The following is a 10,960-nucleotide window of genomic DNA, read 5'->3' as shown; positions in this document are numbered from 1 at the left end:
AAGGAGAGTGCATCTACATACCCTTGTAGATTGCTAAGCGGAAGCGTTCAAGAGAACGGGGTTGAAGGAGTCGTACTCGTCGTGATCCAAATCACCGGAGATCCTAGTGCCAAACGGACGGCACCTCCGCGTTCAACACACGTACAGCCCGGTGACGTCTCCCATGCCTTGATCCGGCAAGGTGAGAGGGAGAGGTTGAGGAAGACTCCATCCAACAGCAGCACGACGGCGTGGTGGTGGTGGAGGAGCGTGGCAATCCTGCAGGGCTTCGCCAAGCACCTGCGGGAGAGGAGGAGGTGTCACATGAGGGAGGGAGGCGCCAGGGCTTCAGGTATGGATGCCCTCCCTCCCCTCCACTATATATAGGGGCAAGGGAGAGGGGGGAGGCGCAGCCTTGCCCCTTCCTCCAAGGAAGGGGTGCGGCCAAGGGGGGGGGGGAGTCCATCCTCCCCAAGGCACCTCGGAGGTGCCTTCCCCCTTTAGGACTCTTCCCTCCCCAAGTTTCCTTGGCGCATGGGCCTCTTGGGGCTGGTGCCCTTGGCCCATATAGGCCAAGGCGCACCCCCTACAGCCCATGTGGCCCCCCGGGGCAGGTGGACCCCCCCGGTGGACCCCCGGACCCCTTTTGGCACTCCCGGTACAATACCGATAAAGTGCGAAACTTTTCCGGCGACCAAAATAAGACTTCCCATATATAAATCTTTACCTCCGGACCATTCCGAAACTCCTCGTGACGTCCGGGATCTCATCCGGGACTCCGAACAACATTCGGTAACCACATACAAACTTCCTTTATAACCCTAGCGTCATCGAACCTTAAGTGTGTAGACCCTACGGGTTCGGGAGACATGTAGACATGACCGAGACGTTCTCCGGTCAATAACCAACATCGGGATCTGGATACCCATGTTGGCTCCCACATGTTCCACGATGATCTCATCGGATGAACCACGATGTCAAGGACTCAATCGATCCCGTATACAATTCTCTTTGTCTAGCGGTATTGTACTTGCCCGAGATTCGATCGTCGGTATACCGATACCTTGTTCAATCTCGTTACTGGCAAGTCTCTTTACTCATTCCGTAACACATCATCCCGTGATCAACCCTTGGTCACATTGTGCACATTATGATGATGTCCTACTGAGTGGGCCCAGAGATACCTCTCCGTTTACACGGAGTGACAAATCCCAGTCTCGATTCGTGCCAACCCAACAGACACTTTCGGAGATACCTGTAGTGCACCTTTATAGCCACCCAGTTATGTTGTGACGTTTGGTACACCCAAAGCATTCCTACGGCATCCGGGAGTTGCACAATCTCATGGTCTAAGGAAATGATACTTGACATTAGAAAAGCTTTAGCATACGAACTACACGATCTCTATGCTAGGCTTAGGATTGGATCTTGTCCATCACATCATTATCCTAATGATGTGATCCCGTTATCAACGACATCCAATGTCCATAGCCAGGAAACCATGACTATCTGTTGATCACAACGAGCTAGTCAACTAGAGGCTCACTAGGGACATATTGTGGTCTATGTTTTCACACATGTATCTGAGTCTCCTATCAATACAATTATAGCATGGATAATAAACGATTATCATGAACAAGGAAATATAATAATAACTAATTTATTATTGCCTCTAGGGCATATTTCCAACACATCGACAGTTACCTCAAGAAAAAGTTGAAACGAAATCTTGCTGTTTATAGATGACAACTATGGCAACAAAAATTAGACATACAACATCAACACTGATGGATTTCATAACACCTACTTGTTTTATGTGGGTATATAAGCTCTCACATTTTGCGCTACAAGTAAGAAAAAACGATAGTTAGTTTATGTTCCATTTTGCAATAAATAAGCTTATATAAAAATGCTTATTATCAGACTTTTTTTTCTCTCCAAGCAAGAATAATAAATGGGAAGAAATATATCTGCTTACTATAACTGCATCCCAGCAAGACTATGCATAAATGTGAAGAGAATCTAGCTTATAGGAATATGTGCAATCCATTGTTCCATATACATAGTTAAGAGGAGAAACAACGAATATCACCTATAAATTTGTTTTGTACAACAATTCCACAGCGCAAGATAATCAAAGAGGATAATACTCACAGTTCAATCAGGCACACAGTTAGAGTGGCAATCATAGTATTGAAAAGAATTATCTATAAATACATGCAAAACAAGTAGGTGTGCTAGAAATACCAGAAATGCCCCCTCCCTTCAACAAGCTCACAATGCCTAGCGTCTATCACTAAATATTCATTCCTCTGTACTCTCTTCTATGCAGTCAAAAGCTGAATGCTTGGAAAAAAGTACTGAACAATCGGTGTAATAGTTGTGAGAAAGGTGTATCGCTGCTTCTGCAATTTTCTGAAATTATGACAGTGTACTAATCCAATGTGTGTTGCAACGGGGGCACATATAATTTAATAGTTAGAACAAGCTTTCAAGTTTCTTTCACCATTAAATTACTCCTTTTTTCCTTCTTCTCCTCCCACTGTCCGAATTGGCAAGCTGTGGAGCCGAACTCTACCTTCTTTTGCTCCTTGCCATGGCCGCTCCTGTCGTCCTTGTTGAACAACTCGATCACCAGTTTGTTCTTCTTCTCAAGAAGGTTCCAATGCCCCAACAACTACCTCACAAGGTGGTAATAACTGTTGTTGTTAGTTGCGGCGACAAAGACCCCCAGTCAATTTATCTCCTCCCCGTAGTTACCACAATATGCTCATGCAAGAACAGTTTATACATATATTGATGCGTCATCGGTGTATTCACTTCCTTGACCTCAACTCTCATGAGCATCACATCATCGTTCTTGCTGCAGATGTTCATGTCACCCATAGGACAAATTTATTCGAAGTCGTAGGTCTGCACAAAGTTATATATCTCTCATAAGCAGATTGTCTTAATTTAAAGGAGAAGAAACTACTGTAATGATATATGATTAACTTAAAGGAACTATTGAAAAGATTACACCGCAAGTTTACCTCGAGCACTCACATTGTCAAGCACTTAGGAATCTTGTCTGTAATTGTGATCACAATACTTGCTCCCATACGAATTTTTTACAACTGCAAACCATAGATATAAATAACTAATAACAGCAACACAGATTGTCGACATAGAATGCATCATATGAAATCAACATTAAAAAGGGATATGCACATACATATGGCAGAAGATTTACCTACAATGAACTTGAGTTATATCATGCTATCGTTCACTCTGTAATCTTCAATCCACACTATATGAGGGCACAAGAAAAGTGTGCCATTTCATTTGCATAAGGAACTTGGGAAGTGCATACTTATTGAACTGATTAGTGTTCTGCTTCACACCATTGCATCTATGCTACTTCTACTGCTCCCACAAAATGGCATGAGATGATTGTGCCATTTCTCAGCACTGGAATATAAGCTGACTGACTGCCAGTGAATAAGACATATGTAGCACGTAGCAAACCCCCTATGATGCACATTCCTTCTTTATATCATAGTACAAAAATAAAACTGCAAATTAAATAAATAAATAAATAGAAATATATGTAACAAATTGGATGGTGTCCGCAACTATGTGACATATCATGTTGTGTATCTTCTTCAAGCAGATATGGGCACATAACATGTTGTATTCTCTCAAATCTTCCGGTCACCGAATATGATCATATAGGCTAGAGTCCAAGTGAAGCTATGCATCAAATTATGTATCTATAAAACTGAGCTTACTACAAGAGAGGTAAGCACTCACTGTCACTAATATAGTTATCTAGTGAAGAACGATCTGCCGAACTGGAACTTTATACTCAACGGGAAAAAAACTGAACTAATAAAGACTAGCAATGGTACTCATATGCGCAATTAGTTAACCGAGCAAGAAAATTTAATCACCAGGTTAAAAAAGTGTAAGCTGAGTGACGATGCTTTGCAAATTCAAACATAAAATAGGATACTCGGCATAGCAAACATACCAATTAATCAGGTAAAAGATTTCGTTCTCTACACTCTGCAGTCGCCAAATGGAAGATTTGTTCTGTGAATTTTTTGGATGAATGCACACGCTTCCATTAATCATACAAGCTGTTCAGATTGCCAACTCCGAAGCCTTCACAAATCCTCTAACGCATCACCTCCACTAAAAGCAACTCATGCATCATAAAAACATTTGACTCTTTCTTTATCAAACAATGTCAGCTAACCAACAAAAAGTTATGTACCGGAAATAACAATGTTGACAACATGAAACTCCTCCCCTCCGAGAGTCACTGCCAAGAAAGCAAAATTAGTTTATATTCAGAGCTTGTTAATGCCCCATTAAAGACCAATTCTACATCAGGGTGAGACATGCTAGACCTTTTGTCTTCAACAAGTCAAAAGCTTCTTCCTTGTTGTACAGTATCACACCCAACATCAATTTTCAATAATCACACCCTCCCTGTGAAAAAATGACAAAGAAAATGCCATGAGCCCGAGTGTTTGAGACTGAAACACATAAAATCTTTTAGAATACTCAATCTCTTACCAGATATGATATCCCGGTCCCTTTGTTCCTTTATCTCAGTAAATATCCAAGGCTGTCAAGTATCAAATGTCATGCATTAGCATCAAAGCAATTTAATACAATTCCACACAAGGGCATGCCAGTATATACATTTCATGTGTTCCATTATGTTTAACAAATCAATGCATAGGTTGTTTCAATGGTTATCAGGCATTAGAATTCTCAATCAAATATCTCATCTAGTACGGAGATGTAGAGAGTTTTATTAAGCAAGTAAAAGCATCACAAAAAAATGTTAGGACCTATGAGCATACTGGTTTTGCATGTATCCTCATGAATTACGACGATTACATGCTAGAGTTTACCTTGTCTATCAGGTATCAGTTCAATGTAAAGTACGCATTATAAGGACCTTTCAGTAACTACGTAAACAATATGAATGGACAGTCATCAACCATCAGCCAGCTACGGATAGGGACCAGATAAACTAATTTTAAAAACAATTTTCATCTGAATTTTGAGATCAAAGAAGAGGCATTAGTGAGACATTCGTAGAAGAGGAGCAAATGTGAAAATAGCGGTTTACATGCGAGTTGAGCAACTATGGAAGACATACAAAATACTGTAGTTATTAAAATACTGGAATGGTCGTAAGTATATAAAAAGTATCATTGGCGCAAAGTACAAAAACTGTATATGCGGAGCGTTAAACACTGTCAGAAATATCAATGTTTTGAAATGATGAATAGCACTTCTTATGGCATAGCTTTCAAGACTAAACATTGGAGCATAATTCATTTATCTAGAACTAAGGCGGAATCTGAAGATCCTAATTTAGTTAATGGATTGGAAGTGCCCTCAAATTTCCCAAGCTCTTGCGGAGTTGACCTAGTTTCAACACGTAATTTACATGAAAAAATATAACAAACCAATGAGAATTAAGAGTATTGTTGTAGCATCATCTGCCTTTACTGAAAGACCTTTAACTGGAGGTAATTTAGTGTCACATATATTAAACAAAATAGCTGAATTGTTGTGCTCACCTTGTATGTTCTTCTTGATTCTACATACGAACAACTCTCTTTGAAGGCAGGAACAGTGCCGATTCTTTAGATGACTGGAGTACTTTAGCCATAAAAATAGATGGTCGATCACAGCAACAACGCTACCGCAAACTTGCTGATTGGGGCTATACTAACCAGTGTGCACAGAAGGCCCCTGACGACTTGCATGTCATTGGAAATGGTGATTGACAACCCACAAGTGTAGGGGATAATTGTAGCCTCTTTCGATAAGTAAGAGTGTCGAACCCAACGAGGAGCTAAAGGTAGAACAAATATCCTCTCAAGTCCTATCTACCACTGATACAACTCTACGCACGCTTAGTGTTCACTTTACGTAGAACAAGTATGAAACTAGAAGTACTTTGTAGGTGTTATAGATAGCTTTGCAAGGTAATAAAGAGCACGTAAATGTAAACTAGGGGCTGTTTAGATAAAGAAGCAATAAAGTAAATATAGCGAGTGTGGAAAACTGGTGGTAGGAGTTATGGAATTGTCCCTAAGCAATTGACTACGTTATTAGACTGGTAATCACTATTGCAATTCTATTTGAGAGAGAGGCATAAGCTAACATACTTTCTCTTCTTGGATCATATGCACTTATGATTGGAACTCTAGCAAGCATCCGCAACTACTAAAGATCATTAAGGTAAAACCCAACCATAGCATTAAAGTATCAAGTCCCCTTTGTCCCATACGCAAACAACCTACTTACTCGGGTCCGTGCTTCTGTCACTCACGCCACCCACCATAAGAAAATCATGAACATATCGCAAACCCTACAGCAGGAATCCCTCACGCTTGCGCGACACGGAGGGCACCATAGGACAGCACCAATAATAAAACATGCAACTCAAACCAATCATAGCAATTCATCAATCACCGATAGGACGACGGAAATCTACTCGGACATCATAGGATGGCAACACATCATTGGATAATAATATGAAGCATAAAGCACCATGTTCAAGTAGAGGGTACATCGGGTTGCGGGAGAGTGGACCGCTGAATATAGATGGGGGAAGGTGATGGAGATGTTGGTGAATATGGCGGAGGTGTTGGTGTAGATCACGGTGATGATGATGGCCCCGGCGGCGTTCCGGCGCCACCGAAAGCAAGGGGGTGAAGGCCCCCCTTCTTCTTCTTCTTCCTTGACCTCCTCCCTAGATGGGAGAAGGGTTTTCCCTTTGGTCCTTGGCTCCCATGGCGTGGGAGGGGTGAGAGCCCCTCCGAGATTGGATCTAGCTCTCTGTCTCCCTCTGTTTCTGCGTTCCCTGATTCTTCCCTGGCACCGTTTCTTTTATATACGGAGACCTGTAACTCCGATTGGATTGAAACCTTCGCCCAGATCTTTTTCCAAAAATTAGCTTTCTTGCGGCCAAAGAAGGGCATCAACCGCCTTACGAGGGGCCCACGAGGGTGGGGGGCGCGCCCACCTAGAGTGGGTGTGGGCCCCTGTCTCGTGGCCACCTCGGGCACTGTCTCACGTTGATTTTACTTCCTAAAAATCACAAATATTCCAAAATAATTCTCCGTCCATTTTTATCCCGTTTGGACTCCGTTTGAAATGGGGTTTCTGCGAAACATAAAACATGCAACAGACAGGAACTGGCACTGCGCACTGGATCAATATGTTAGTCCCAAAAAATAGTATAAAAAGTTGCCAAAAGTATATGAAAGTTGTAGAATATTGGCATTAAACAATTAAAAATTATAGATACGACGGAGACGTATCAACATCCCCAAGCTTAATTCCTGCTCATCCTCGAGTAGGTAAATGATAAAAAAGATAATTTTTGATATGGAATGCTATCTAGCATAATCTTGATCATGCATCTAATCATGACATGAATATTAAGACACGAGTGTTTCAAAGCAATAGTCTATCATTTGACATAAGAACAATAATACTTCGAGCGTACCAATAAAGCAATCATGTCTTTTCAAAACAACATGGCCAAAGAAAGTTATCCCTACAAAATCATATAGTCTGGCTATTGCTCTATATTCATCACACAAAGTATTTAATCATGCACAACCTCGATGACAAGCCAAGCAATTGTTTCATCCTTTAGTAATCTCAAACTTTTTCAACTTTCACGCAATACATGAGCGTGAGCCATGGACATAGCACTATAGGTGGAATAGAATTATGGTTGTGGAGAGGACAAAAAAGGAGAAGATAGTCTCACATTAACTAGGCGTATCAACGGGCTATGGAGATGCCCAACAATAGATATCAATGTGAGTGAGTAGGGATTGCCATGCAACGGATGCACTAGAGCTGTAAGTGTATGAAAGCTCAAACTGAAAACTAAGTGGGTGTGCATCCAACTTGCTTGCTCATGAAGACCTCGGGCATTTGAGGAAGCCCATCATCGGAATATACAAGCCAAGTTCTATAACGAAAATTCCCACTAGTATATGAAAGTGAAAGCATAGAAGACTCTCTCTATGAAGAACATGGTGCTATTCTGAAGCACAAGTGTGGTAAAAGGATAGTAACATTGCCCCTTCTATCTTTTTGTCTCATTTTTTTTGAATAGGCCTCTTTGGCCTCTCTTTTTTTATTTAGGCTTTGTTGGCATCTTTTTCTTTTTATTAAGTCCGGAGTCTCATCCCGACTTGTGGGGGAATCATAATCTCCATCATCCTTTCCTCACTGGGGCAATGCTCTAATAATGACGATCATCACACTTTTATTTACTTACAACTCAATATTACAACTCGATATCTAGAACAAAGATATGACTCTATATGAATGCCTCCGGCGGTGTACCGGGATGTGCAATGATCTAGCGTAGCAATGACATAAAAAACGGACAAGCCATGAAAACATCATGCTAGCTATCTTACGATCATGCAAAGCAATATGACAATGAATGCTCAAGTAATGTATATGATGATGATGGAAGTTGCATGGCAATATATCTCGGAATGGCTATGGAAATGCCATGATAGGTAGGTATGGTGGCTGTTTTGAGGAAGATATAAGGAGGCTTATGTGTGATAGAGCGTATCATATCACGGGGTTTGGATGCACCGGCGAAGTTTGCACCAACTCTCGAGGTGAGAAAGGACAGTGCACGGTACTGAAGAGGCTAGCAATGATGGAAGGGTGAGAGTGCGTATAATCCATGGACTCAACATTAGTCATAAAGAACTCATATACTTATTGCAAAAATCTACAAGCCATTGAAAACAAAGTACTACGCGCATGCTCCTAGGGGGATAGATTGGTAGGAAAAGACCATCGCTCGTCCTCGACCGCCACTCATAAGGAAGACAATCAATAAATAAAAATGTGCTCCAACTTCATCACAAAGCGGCTCACCATACATGCATGCTACGGGAATCACAAACCTCAACACATGTATTTCTACTAATCCACAATCACCCACTAGCATGACTCTAATATCACCACCTTTATATTGCAAAACTATTGCAAGGAATCAAACATATCATATTTAGTGATCCACAAGTTTATGTAGGATTTTATGACTAACCATGTGAATGACCAATTCCTGTCATCTCTCTAAATATATATAAGTGAAGCAAGAGAGTTTAATTCTTTCTACAAAATATACGCCCACGCTCTAACAATTATAAGTGAAGCAAAAGAGCATTCTACAAATGACGGTTTTCTATGTGAAGAGAAACAGGCAATCCAAACTTCAAATAATATAAGTGAAGCACATGAAGCATTCTATAAAGCCATACTCAAAAGATTTAAGTGAAGTGCAATGAGCATTCTATAAATCAACCAAGGACTATCTCATACCAGCATGGTGCATAAAAGAAAAGTGAAAACTAAATGCAAAAGACGCTCCAAGACTTGCACATATCACATGAACGAAACGAATCCGAAAACATACCGATACTTGTTGAAGAAAGAGGGGATGCCTTCCGGGGCATCCCCAAGCTTAGACGCTTGATTCTCCTTGAATATTTACTTGGGGTGCCTTGGGCATCCCCAAGCTTGAGCTCTTGCCTCTCTTCCTTTTCCTCATATCGAGACCTCCTCGATCAAACACTTCATCCACACAAAACTTCAACAGAAAACTCGGTAAGATCTGTTAGTATAATAGAGCAAATCACTACTCTAAGTACTATTTCAACCCAATTATTATTTTGTTTTTGCATTGTGTCTACTGTAATATAACTTTTTCATGGCTTAATCCACTGATAGAAATTGATAGATTCATCAAAACAAGCAAACTATGCATCAAAAACAGAATCTGTCAAAAACAGAACAGTCTGTAGCAATATGAACATTCACCATACTTCTGGTACCCCAAAAATTCTACAAAAATTAGTACAAATAAAAAATTCGTACACCAAGACAGTTCAAAAAGAATCAGAACCATTTGATGTTCCAGTTAAAAATGTAAAATCACGCACTACAACCAAGTTTCTGTCCTGCACAGTACAAACCAACAAGCATTGTAAACATCGTGAAGGTAAACCTTAGCACATTATTTTTATAATATAATGGAAATGTACAAGGGGATAATTATTTTTGTTGAAAAGTTTCTGTAATTAAGATTCACAAAGTTTCCGTGAGCATGAACAAAGTTCAAGGAGCTCTCCCACTTCAACAATGCTTATCTCTCTCACTTTCACCTTCCTTTTTGAATTTTTTTGGGTTCCCCTCTTTATTTTTTTATTTTTAAACTTTATAAAATCACTCAATAGAAATAAATGACTCTCTAAAACTTCCGGATTGTCTACCTGGCAGCGCTTTCTTTAAAGCCATTAAGCTAGGCATATAGTGCTCAAGTAATGGATCCACCCGGATCCCAAGGTATATCAAAGCCAATTTTAATTAACAACAATTTGTGATTTAGTAGTGAGCACAAAGTAACATATATCAAGCAACAACAAAGTCTAACTCTCTTCATATGCATCGGCATGTTATAAAAGAACAATTTATGCACACCAAGTAAAGGCCAACGCAAAGTATAAGCAGTTTCTTGCAATTTTATCATATTGGAAACATAGAGAGGTGGAGATATAGTTCCTCTCTCATAATAATTGCAAGTAGGAGCAGCAAGCACATGCAAAATCATCATGTGTAGTAGTAAAACACAACCAATCAATATAATCCTTAGTAAGCACAAACTTCTCTGGTATAGTGTAGTTTGGAGAATTCAAAAAGATAATAGGACTATCATGCGTGGGTGCAATAGCAACAATTTCATGTTTAACATAAGGAACTACAGCAAGTTCATCTCCATAAGCATAATTCATATTGTCATCTTGGCCACAAGCATAGCAAGCATCATCAAAAAGGGATATTTCAAGAGAATCAACGGGATCATAACAATCATCCTTCGGTAAGCAAAAAGGGGAATTAAACAATGTATGAGTTGAAGAGT

The sequence above is a fragment of the Triticum aestivum genome, chromosome 2B, assembly GCF_018294505.1.
Source record: "Triticum aestivum cultivar Chinese Spring chromosome 2B, IWGSC CS RefSeq v2.1, whole genome shotgun sequence".
Lineage (NCBI taxonomy): Eukaryota > Viridiplantae > Streptophyta > Magnoliopsida > Poales > Poaceae > Triticum > Triticum aestivum.
The sequence above is the reverse complement of the archived record's forward strand: the minus strand, read 5'-3'. Positions refer to the sequence as shown.